Source organism: Haliotis asinina, chromosome 4 (assembly GCF_037392515.1).
Source record: "Haliotis asinina isolate JCU_RB_2024 chromosome 4, JCU_Hal_asi_v2, whole genome shotgun sequence".
Classification (NCBI taxonomy): domain Eukaryota; kingdom Metazoa; phylum Mollusca; class Gastropoda; order Lepetellida; family Haliotidae; genus Haliotis; species Haliotis asinina.
Genome location: NC_090283.1, coordinates 54,735,216 through 54,746,120, shown reverse-complemented (window position 1 = coordinate 54,746,120; position 10,905 = coordinate 54,735,216). Strand labels below are relative to the sequence as shown.

At 40.2% G+C, this 10,905-nt stretch overlaps 1 pseudogene; it reads left to right on the top strand.

The window, feature by feature from the left end:
* Positions 1-4,868: 4,868 nt before the first annotated feature.
* LOC137281003 (uncharacterized) lies at positions 4,869-10,905 on the top strand (annotated as a pseudogene).

Below are 10,905 nucleotides of genomic sequence, written 5' to 3'. Positions count from 1 at the left end.
ACGTCGCTCTCAACGAGTGATTTGTGTAGAGACCTGAAAAGACAAATGTTAACCCAATCAAAACAAGTCAGGAGGTGAATTGATGCAATATTTATATATGTCAAGAAATGCTTTGTCATTCACATCTCACTAAATTACTGGCAAAGAAACATATGGTTCAAGGTAGAAATGTATGTTTTCATTGTGGTTTTTTTTGACACTGTAAAGTTAATAATGGTAATATGTTGTGAGTAATGCAGTTTTTAGATAAAAGAATGTGAAGCTCTGTGCGCTGCTGCCGGAGCAGCAGCGCACAGTCTGGATACAGTTTTACTCAGTGTGTGCTCTCCTACGGGCGACACTGAATACCATCGATCAGGCCTGGGTTTACTTAGTGGACGTAAGTATAAAACTGTAGGAGCATCAGTAGGGCGAAGACCAAGGTACTTCCGGTACAGTTGGACGATGCACCTATGAGATACATTACTAGCATACGCAGTAACACTTTTGGGTGCAACATGGTAGTCCTTCAAACAACGCTGATTACATTTACTGACCTTTTCATGGTAGCTTATGAATTCACCCTGGTCATTTTCTCCAATTTCAAGTTGTTCAACTGTCAAAGTTCTGTGTTCAACGCCACTGCGTAAAGCAAAGTTGAGGCCAATCAAATATAACATAGTATCAAGCAGTGTGTGAAGAGATGAATCGCCAAGAATACCTTTCTCCCACAGTACTTGCTCCTGACTCACAGTGATGACATCTGCCTGTCTTGGATGCATTCCAAGGCCTTCGCTTGCCCTCACTTTCATAACGTTGTCCCGTGTGTTTTTCAGTTCTGTGTAAACCGGGTCAGTTAAGAACTGCACATTTCTTCCCAAATTCACCAACTTCATTTGAATAAGCAACACCAACTGTCGTAAAGTTTTGGGGGATAGTTTTCGCCGCTCTCCTTTCTCACTTCCATAATAAATCTACACAGACAATAATTAAGTTCGTCATCATTAAGATCCTTTAGATCATGCAGAATCAAACTAAGTTGATGCCCTGATGTATCTCCATTTAGTATCCTTCCACTCCTCGAAATTCGCAAAGATTCAAACAAACGACATGCCCATTGTATAGACTTCTGTGTTTTCTTTGGCACAGTCTTCTTGCTCATTTCCGTAACGTCCCGATCAGATAAAGGTTCACTGAAATGTTTATTTGTAAATTTCCTCGCATATTGCCTTTCCATCTCTTGTGAAAGTGAATATATCATATCATCATCGCTCGAAGACATAAGAGATTCACTTGTCTGTGTATTAAACAACTCACTCTCAATCTGTTGGGAAGCTACATACATGACATCATCCTCACTTGACGGCATGTCACGATGTTTATCAGCAGTCTGCAAATTCTCACCAACGTTGTCGTCGTTGTCGCTAATATCACTGTACAGAGTAGCATAATTTGTCGCAGAAACTGCATAAACACTTGTGCTCAAATACCTTTGTGAGCACGGAAAATCTTCTTCAGACATTCTGAACACATCCGTGGCTGACACTGGCAATGGCGGTGAATGTGAAAGCATGTATCTTGGTGAATGTTTGCGCATGCGGGAAAATTATTCACGAATACCTCCCGTTCGGGGCAAACAAAAATTCAACCATTGGCCACTAACCGAGAATAACATATCAATTGCTACAATTACTCTGCGCATTCCGGGTCACATTACGTTGTCAAACAGCCCCTATCGTGTTCAGATATATCAGATGGCACGTGCTGTAAGTGACATGTGAAAGCACGTGCAGCGCTACGTGCCTCGTGATCTAACTAACAACTTCAACGATTAGACGCCAAGGTCCGAGTGCTCTAACCTATACTTCTTTTGCAGCTAATGTGAGTATGAGTCTGAAGTTTGTAAATGTTTTTAGGCTGATGTAGAATATATATGGCTTAGGTAATCAGAGTATTAATGGAAATTGTTTGGATGTGTATTGAGACGCAACTTTAAGGGCAGAGTTAGACAATCCCTTGTGTTAAAAGTTATTTTGTTTGTGTGTTGAGAAATTGATTGTAATTGACAAGTCGGTAATTTAACCACAGGCACACATGTATCGGTACGTTTGGGAGCGTTACCACTAGATTTATAATGTTTTAAGGTGGTGAAAGGCACTGCAGTATATTTATTGTTAACTCCCATTGTTACAGCAAAAAGCCGAGTGACGGGCATGTTTGTGAGACGCTGGGATGAGTGTCAGTAGCGAGCTGATAGAGCCGATGATGGGTGTGTGATAGTGACTTGGGAAGAGGGCTTCAGGACGGCGTGGAGACGGGAGTCAGTCCATGGTAACTTTCGCCTTCGCAAGGTCATCTGTGGTATAGTTAACCTTGGACCGCTGGAGCCGGTTGCCGCCCAAGTTGTGTATCCAGATGTACACGATATGGGGTGTATCAGAACTGGAAAGTATCCAGGAGCCACAGCCTAGATGACGACGCATGTGACTTACTCGGGTGAGACTGCCATGTGTACGACATAACTGGACAAAGTTAATACCACCGGAAACTGAGCATTGTAATCAGTTTAGCTATTTATTTAGTGACACAGATGAATACTGTGAAGAGGGTTGTACGAACATTGTTAACTGTTTGACCTGTCATTTATGTGAATACTGCACATGTATTTGACATGGGGAGAAGAATTGTGTACTTCACTATGCAAGATACCAGTGTATGTGCGTATATATAGTAATTATTTACTTTAGTATACAAGATACTTAGTTCAGTGTGCAATATAGTTGGTTAGTTGGGCATATGAAATGCGTGGTGTTTATAGTTATAGTTATTAGTGGGAAAGTAGTTAGTATGCGGGACGAAATATGGGGTTGCGTTTATGAGTCTGGGGAATGTGAGGGAGTCGGGTTCATTGTAGGAAGCTTGCAGAGAGTGTACGGTGAGTGTGAAGAATGGTTTCATGTACATAGGGTATATGTATGGTTATTGAATATGGTTTGAATAAAAATATTTTGTTCAATGTCATGGAAGGTGCCTTGTGATGTTCGTAGTGACACTTTTAGTTGCTCCGTGGCAAAGTGTGAAGTTGGTAGTCCATATCCTTTAGCATAACTCCTTTATATTCGTATTTGCTCGAATTGCAATAGCCAATAATTCGACACAAGCAACAAAGATGTACCGGGTCACCTTGACAACCACGCCCTAAAGTGAGTCTGATAATGTACCCCAATTCATATCAGTACAGCTATTCTTTTGAACCCCACCCACCCCGAGTTTAATCCAATTTCAAAGTACGACACACACACACACACACACACACACACACACACACACACACACACACACACACACCAATAAATCTATTTCTGAAAACAACCCTGTTTGCGTTTCACTTCTGACATGAGGAAGATCTTTAAGTCGTGAACCTTTATAGCCTCTACATTTAACAGAGTAATTGGTCGCCAGGTTTTCAAGTAGCGCCTGTGGCGAGAGTATATTGGTATACATGAGATTATGCCTTGTCTTTGGAAATCCGACAAAATTCCCGTTTTGTATCATACGTAATAAATCGCCAGAGAATTACACCTGTATCTTCCCATGAAAACTCATAAAATTCTGCACTAAAACTGTTCAAACTGGGACTTCATCTGTTCATCATATTCTTAGCGCTGGTGTACACATCGTCAACTGTGAGTTCAGTTTCACAAAATTCGCGTTTATCATTTGAAACTTTGATATCGATGTTAGCGACAAAATCTATATCAGTTTGCTACTTACTTACATGTTTACTTCTACACAAATTAAAACAGATTCTCTTAGTATTACTTCTTTTGCCAGAACTGCGCTTGGTGTTATAAATTCATCCATATATTTATTAAAATTTCTCTTTTCTAAATTCCTAGAACGTTCCGTATTTCCCCCCCTCTTCGTACCTCTTCTGGTCTTGCGCCAAGTGAGTGAGTTAACATTTAACGCCACGTCGGCAATATTTCACCCGTATAGTGACGAGAAAATATAAATTTGTTACATGGGGATTTATAGTAAACTATAAAAACGTGTCAACGAAGGACAGAAAATTCGACTAGAATATCACAATATCACTAAATAAAATTACCATATATTTCTAAAACAACTCTTCTAATTAGGACAATAAATATACAAAATGGCTGAGGATCGCCAACAACTGAAACTAGACCACCACTCAAGAGACCATGGGGACTTACGGTTCTTTGGATACCTGCATGAACCCTAGCTGATAAGTTATTCAAATCCCCGGAGACACATTATTCAAGTACAGTGTCGCGAATAGTATCTTAAACAAGATGGACATAGTCGTGGGAGAGAGTATGGTATTTCCAGTAGCCCGGTCCACGCGACAGAATGATCGGACCCGTGACTCGCAAGTATGGACGCGCGCTTCACAAGAGACATGACTCTTCAGAGACAAGGAAAGATTCCTGTCTATGTATAATGTCGTTGCTTTGTCTACATGTACATTGTTTGTTTATGTGGGGTAATAATTCTCTATTGATCAACCAACCCCTCTGTGGCCGCTTACGTTATTCACGAAAGTAATTGTTGAGAAGCACGCTATTATTGTCAGTTCGGAAGAAAACTGACATGTCAGCTCTTATGTGGGAAACATGGAGTCTGTGAGTGAGTTTAGTTTTACGCCGCACTCAGCAATATTCCAGTTGTATGGCAGCGGTGTGTAAATAATCGAACACCAGACAATCCAGTGATCAACAGCATCGATCTGCGCAATTGGGAACCGATGACATGTGCCAACTAAGTCAGCGAGCCTGACCACCCGATCCCGTTAGTCGCCTCTTAAGGACAAGCATGGGTTGCTGAAGGCCTATTCTACCCCGGACCTTCACAGGTCGAGAAACATGGACAGCCGAAGTGGATGGATTGGGGAGTTGGATTGGACGAAGCTGATAGCTAAGGACGTGTTGGCTGACATGGTTTGTCGACGTCATGCCTGCTTGATCTAGACCTGGTTTTAAGCATACAGAATTTTCCGACTTCGAAGTTTCTTTAATGAGGTTAGGTTCTAAAAATTCTTCTTCAAATCATTCGCTATTTACTTCAAAACATCAAATATGTTGCCGAGGTTGAAATCGTCGATGTTCGAATGTTTATTGGCAACCAAAAGGGTGAACGAATTCATTGTATTCATTCGCAGTCAATTGGTCACTTAAAGTAGCAGTCCATCAACTGCCATTTATGTACGGTTTTGATACCAATCAGCCAATCGAAATCGACTTTCACACAGTGTCGTGCTGGAATACTTGTTAATCTAAATTCTATATCCGCATTATTCACTGGCTGATGTTTTGCACTCTCGGGTTCGAGAGTTTCTCGTTCAAAAACAATATAGGAAAGTAGGGCAGATGGATAACCATCAACAGTCATTCGTTTTGCTGTGGACTGATTGTAGATAGCTCAGGTATATCTAAGCTCTAAGATCCAAATCAATAATTTGTTAAGCAATCATACGAAAATGTATATGTTTATGACAACAAGGAAACGTTTATATACGGAAGTGACTCTTTTTCCGATGTTGTAAACATGTGGCTACATATATTATTTCTGATCAGCAGATGCGTTGCTTATTTTAATTCAAAGAGCCTAAAGGTCAGTTCGATTTACAGCAACTGGTTCATTATCATCCATGATTGTCGTGAGAGCCGACTAGCGGGATCGGGTGGTCAGACTCGCTGACTTGCTTAACAGATATCGTTGATCATTAATCATTAAATTGTCTGGGCCATCCCTCATCAATCAAATTGGTGTTCATTAACCCCCTTCAATTATAACTTTACCCCAATATTTTCATTTTGTCTAAACTGTCCGTGTTGTCACATTCTGGCATCTCATTCGCATAGAGTAATTGGTGACAACCTGCACTGCTGATGTTTAAGTAGTTACTTTATGGTCATCTGTAAACTCACCCTGTCACTCACTCACTCATTTCAATCACACCCAAGTACATGTAGGAATTACACCGCGTGCAAAACTATTTACTATCGGTTATATACTGCTGGCAGCGTAACTCGATCAAACAACACACGGTTAGCAAATATCCGCAGAATCAATGCCTTTGGTCATTGTTGGTCCAGCGCTTAGTGAAAAGTATAAACCAATTATGTCCAATCAAGAAAGGTCAGCTGTCCCTCATATAAGATTATATCGTCTCCTTTGTGCACAGGGTGTTAATTACACTTGAGCAAGATTGACGATCAATTGCTGTTATTTTCTCACAAAACGGCAAGCAATGGCCATTAGCGTCGGCATATTTTGTGTTCAGGAATGGTTTGACTTCTTTGCAGGTTGAAGGTACAATGCGGTTTATCATATCATTGGGAATGTTTGTTTTGTTGCACCGTGCTCCAATTCTGAATGGAAATGCAAGTTCTCGGAGCAGGGCGGTTACTCATGGGTATGATGTTTACACATCTCGAAATGCATTTTTGTTGAAACTGAAAGAAGCAATGGGCGTGTTGGACGAACTTCTGGAATTGCTTTCGAGTGACAAGAAGGAAAATAAGCAAAAAGAAGACGAGTCTAAAGAGAAACCGAGAGAGATAGATCTGACAGGAGAAGCTAAAGGTAAACTGAGTGGTCTGAAAGGAATGTATGTGAAATTCCTAGTTCGTTGCAATTATGAGAACGAGCAATATCCTAAGGTACGAGTTCTCACTAAAATAAAAAAAATATAATTGGCATTGTTACGATGAGTTACGCTATTTTCAAACACAATTCACCACTTTAGTATGATATGTGGATAATTTGCTGTCATCACCATATGTTGCTACGTGGTGCAATGGACACGTTTTGTGGGGCCAAATTGTGGTGTAAAATATATACGTCATTGAAACCAAATGCGAAAAATATTGTGCTTGCATATGATCGACCAAGACCTGAAACTGGTATTAAAACGCGATAAATATAAACTGAGCCTATGTATTTGCATGCCAGCTGCATAAAATCATAAGTGATCACGAATAATATGATTTCATTTAAGTCATAAAGTGAGTCACTGACTGAGTTTATGTTAACTTCACATCGGCGTTATTTCAGCTTGAGTCACTGAGTGAGTTTATGTTAACCTCACATCGGCGTTATTTCAGCTTGAGTCACTGAGTGAGTTTATGTTAACCTCACATCGGCGTTATTTCAGCTTGAGTCACTGAGTGAGTTTATGTTAACCTCACATCGGCGTTATTTCAGCTTGAGTCACTGAGTGAGTTTATGTTAACCTCACATCTGCGTTATTTCAGCTTGAGTCACTGAGTGAGTTTATGTTAACCTCACATCGGCGTTATTTTAGCTTGAGTCACTGAGTGAGTTTATGTTAACCTCACATCGGCGTTATTTCAGCTTGAGTCACTGAGTGAGTTTATGTTAACCTCACATCGGCGTTATTTCAGCTTGAGTCACTGAGTGAGTTTATGTTAACCTCACATCGGCGTTATTTCAGCTTGAGTCACTGAGTGAGTTTATGTTAACCTCACATCGGCGTTATTTCAGCTTGAGTCACTGAGTGAGTTTATGTTAACCTCACATCGGCGTTATTTCAGCTTGAGTCACTGAGTGAGTTTATGTTAACCTCACATCGGCGTTATTTCAGCTTGAGTCACTGTGTGAGTTTATGTTAACCTCACATCGGCGTTATTTCAGCTTGAGTCACTGAGTGAGTTTATGTTAACCTCACATCGGCGTTATTTCAGCTTGAGTCACTGAGTGAGTTTATGTTAACCTCACATCTGCGTTATTTCAGCTTGAGTCACTGAGTGAGTTTATGTTAACCTCACATCGGCGTTATTTAGCTTGAGTCACTGAGTGAGTTTATGTTAACCTCACATCGGCGTTATTTCAGCTATGTCGTGACTATGATCGTTGTTCATTAAACATAAACTTTAATATCCGTCACCGGTCACTGTATCAGGGCAGTAAAATCTACGATATCACAGAAGTAAACTTAAAACTAATTACAAAACGATATTTTTACAGATAAACACAATATGAAAATGGGCTTCAGATCGCCAACAACGGAAGGCAGATTACCAGGGATCACGGGGAGTATGGGTCATTAAATTAAATCACTTAGCTGGTTGGTTGGTGCAGGGTTTTGTGGACGTACATTTAACAGTTTATGAGACATGCAACCAATTTAACAGCGATACTAGTCAAACATGTTTGGCCCCAATACTTTTAAACAACCCTGGTCCCGATTTCTCGAAACAAACTCAAGTTTGTACTCCGATCTCAAACTGCGTTTCACAATTTCAAATTGATTTTTTAAGTCAAGTGCAAGTTTTTAAATATGAAAGCCCAGACCGCCCAATCTAACTACCAAACTCATTCTACTAAGTTGGGGTTTAATACCGATTTCAGTTCATTCTGCGAAATGCATTTTCCTGCGTTTTTTCAAATTTGAGAGAACTTAATTAAAAACACAGACTTAATTTTGTTTCATAATAGTAATAGATCTTTGAAGACATTAAAAAATATGATATTGAGTTATTTCATCATGATCACATCTGCCTTATTTATTTCAGGGTTCTCAAAGCGCCAATATGCTGGTACAATCCGATCACATGGGCAGCACATTTCTGGTTTATGTGCAAGTCGTCAGCATCCTGGGGTTCTGTATTACATTATGGACGGGATAGGTATAGGGCGGTACAGTTATCAACAAGATGACCTTGGACGCTATCAACACCGACTGGGAAGACATTGCTTGTGGTCCTTGTGATACCAGTGGATTTGGACACTGTATTTATGTATCTGACACTGGAAAAACAGGGAAAGGTCCCATGAACCTGATATATAAGGTGCAAGAACCAGAACAGCTGACCGAGGGACATGGCTTGTCTGTAGAGGAGGATGAAATAGAGGCTATAAGTTTTCAGTAAGTAGGTGAGTTTTACTTGATTCATGCAGAAACTGTCATGTCTTGTAATACCTTTTATCCCCGTGAAGATCTGGCCCCGATTTACTCAAATCTCAATTTCTCAGTTTCACAATTTAAAACAGCTGAATCTTTAACTCAAGTGCATTTTTGAAATATAAAACTTATCTCTGTCCACCAAACTCATATTGTCTACTATAATTTGAGTTTTATACCGATTTCTGTTAATTCTGTGAAATGAGTTTTCTCAAATTTGAGCAAAGCCTAAGACATAACTTTGTTTCGAGAAATCGGGGACAGGGAAAAATTATCTTCTCCAGTCCATGCTTGTCATAAGAGGCAACTGACAGGATCCTTGGGTCAGGCTCGTTGACTTGGTTGATGCATGCCATCAATTTTCAATAGTTGATTCTGTTGATCACAAAATTGTCTGTCTGAAGAGTAGTTGTAGACCGCCGTCATTTAGCTTGAATCGTGTTAAGTATGACGTTTAACAACAAGGTTTGATCGTTGAATCGAGACTTAAATTTCCTCTTTGGTACTTTGCAATTGTATTGTATTATATCAAAGAGTATTTCAGAGTATACCTTTTGTGTTGTCGGTGTTGTCTATAGCATATTTCGCATCTCTAATTTCAAGTTTGAACCGATCTTGCAGCCCATATTGTTCAATGCATGTTACTATGCCAAAGCTTTGCACGAAATGTAAAATCTCTTCTATAGAGTTGTATCAAAATGCACTCTTTGAATGTGTCTGCCCACTGTATCATTACACATACCTGAAATGTTCTACTAGCTCAATCTGCATTTTGTACCTTACAGATATTATTACAATATCAAGTCAATCACAGATTTGAAATCTATGAGACCCGTGAAGGTCCCGGGGTAGAACAGGCCTTCAGCAACCCATACTTGCCATAAAAGCTTGTCGTAACGGGATCGGGTGGTCAGACTCGCTGACTTTGTTGACACATGTCATCGGTTCCCAATTGACAGATCGATGCTCATGTTGTTGATCACTGGATTGTCTGGTCCAGACTCGATTATTTACAGACCGCCACCATATAGCTGGAATATTAACTCACTCACTCACTTGAAATCTATGATCGATGAAAGTAATTTCTTCCTTTTGATTATGTTTCTTTTTTCACTAAAATGGAATACTGTGTCGGTAAAATGTTAATGGTGTCGTCCTTACCACTAGTTCAAGGTATTTGTCACTTCTAAACTGTATGACAGTGGATAATATAACCACTGAAACATCGTATGACTGTGTCATCAGTGATGTCAGTATATCAACAATTTACTTCTCTTCTCAAGCCTACTTTTTCAGGAATACGTTTTATATCTGGCATCGTATTCAATTCTGAATGTTTCAGGTCCTCAATGAACAACTGTGAGACACTCATGGTTTCACCAAGAGGCAGGATCTATCTGATAGATGAAAATGATGAAGATAAAAAAGGTTTTTATGAAATCGTTGAAGATGAAGCTAAACACCTGTTTGATGTGGTCTTACCTAAAGGCATGTCATATAAAGGCCCTGTTAGCGGAGACATGTCTTCAGACGGTGAAGGATTTCTCATCAAGTTCCGTAAGAAGGTATTCTACTGGTATGTTGAAACTGAAGAGGATATGGAAAGAGTCCTGACCAATTCCAAGCTTTCCGTGAGACTACCTTATTGGCCAGAAGAGGTTGGCAAATCAGTTGCATGGAGTCTTGATGGGGCTTCCTACTTTACGGTTGGTCAAGGCGATAACGAACCTCTGTATCGGTATGACAGGATTGACCATGCCGTGCCTGCACAGTTGAGTGACGACTCTGGTGATCACGACGACTCTGGTGATCACGACGACTCTGGTGATCACGACGGCTCTGGTGATTACAACGACTCTGGTGATTACAACGACTCTGGTGATTACAACGACTCTGGTGATCACGACGACTCTGATGATTACAAAGATGATTCTAATGCGTTCGGGAGGTTTCCGTTCTTTTTTATGGGATAG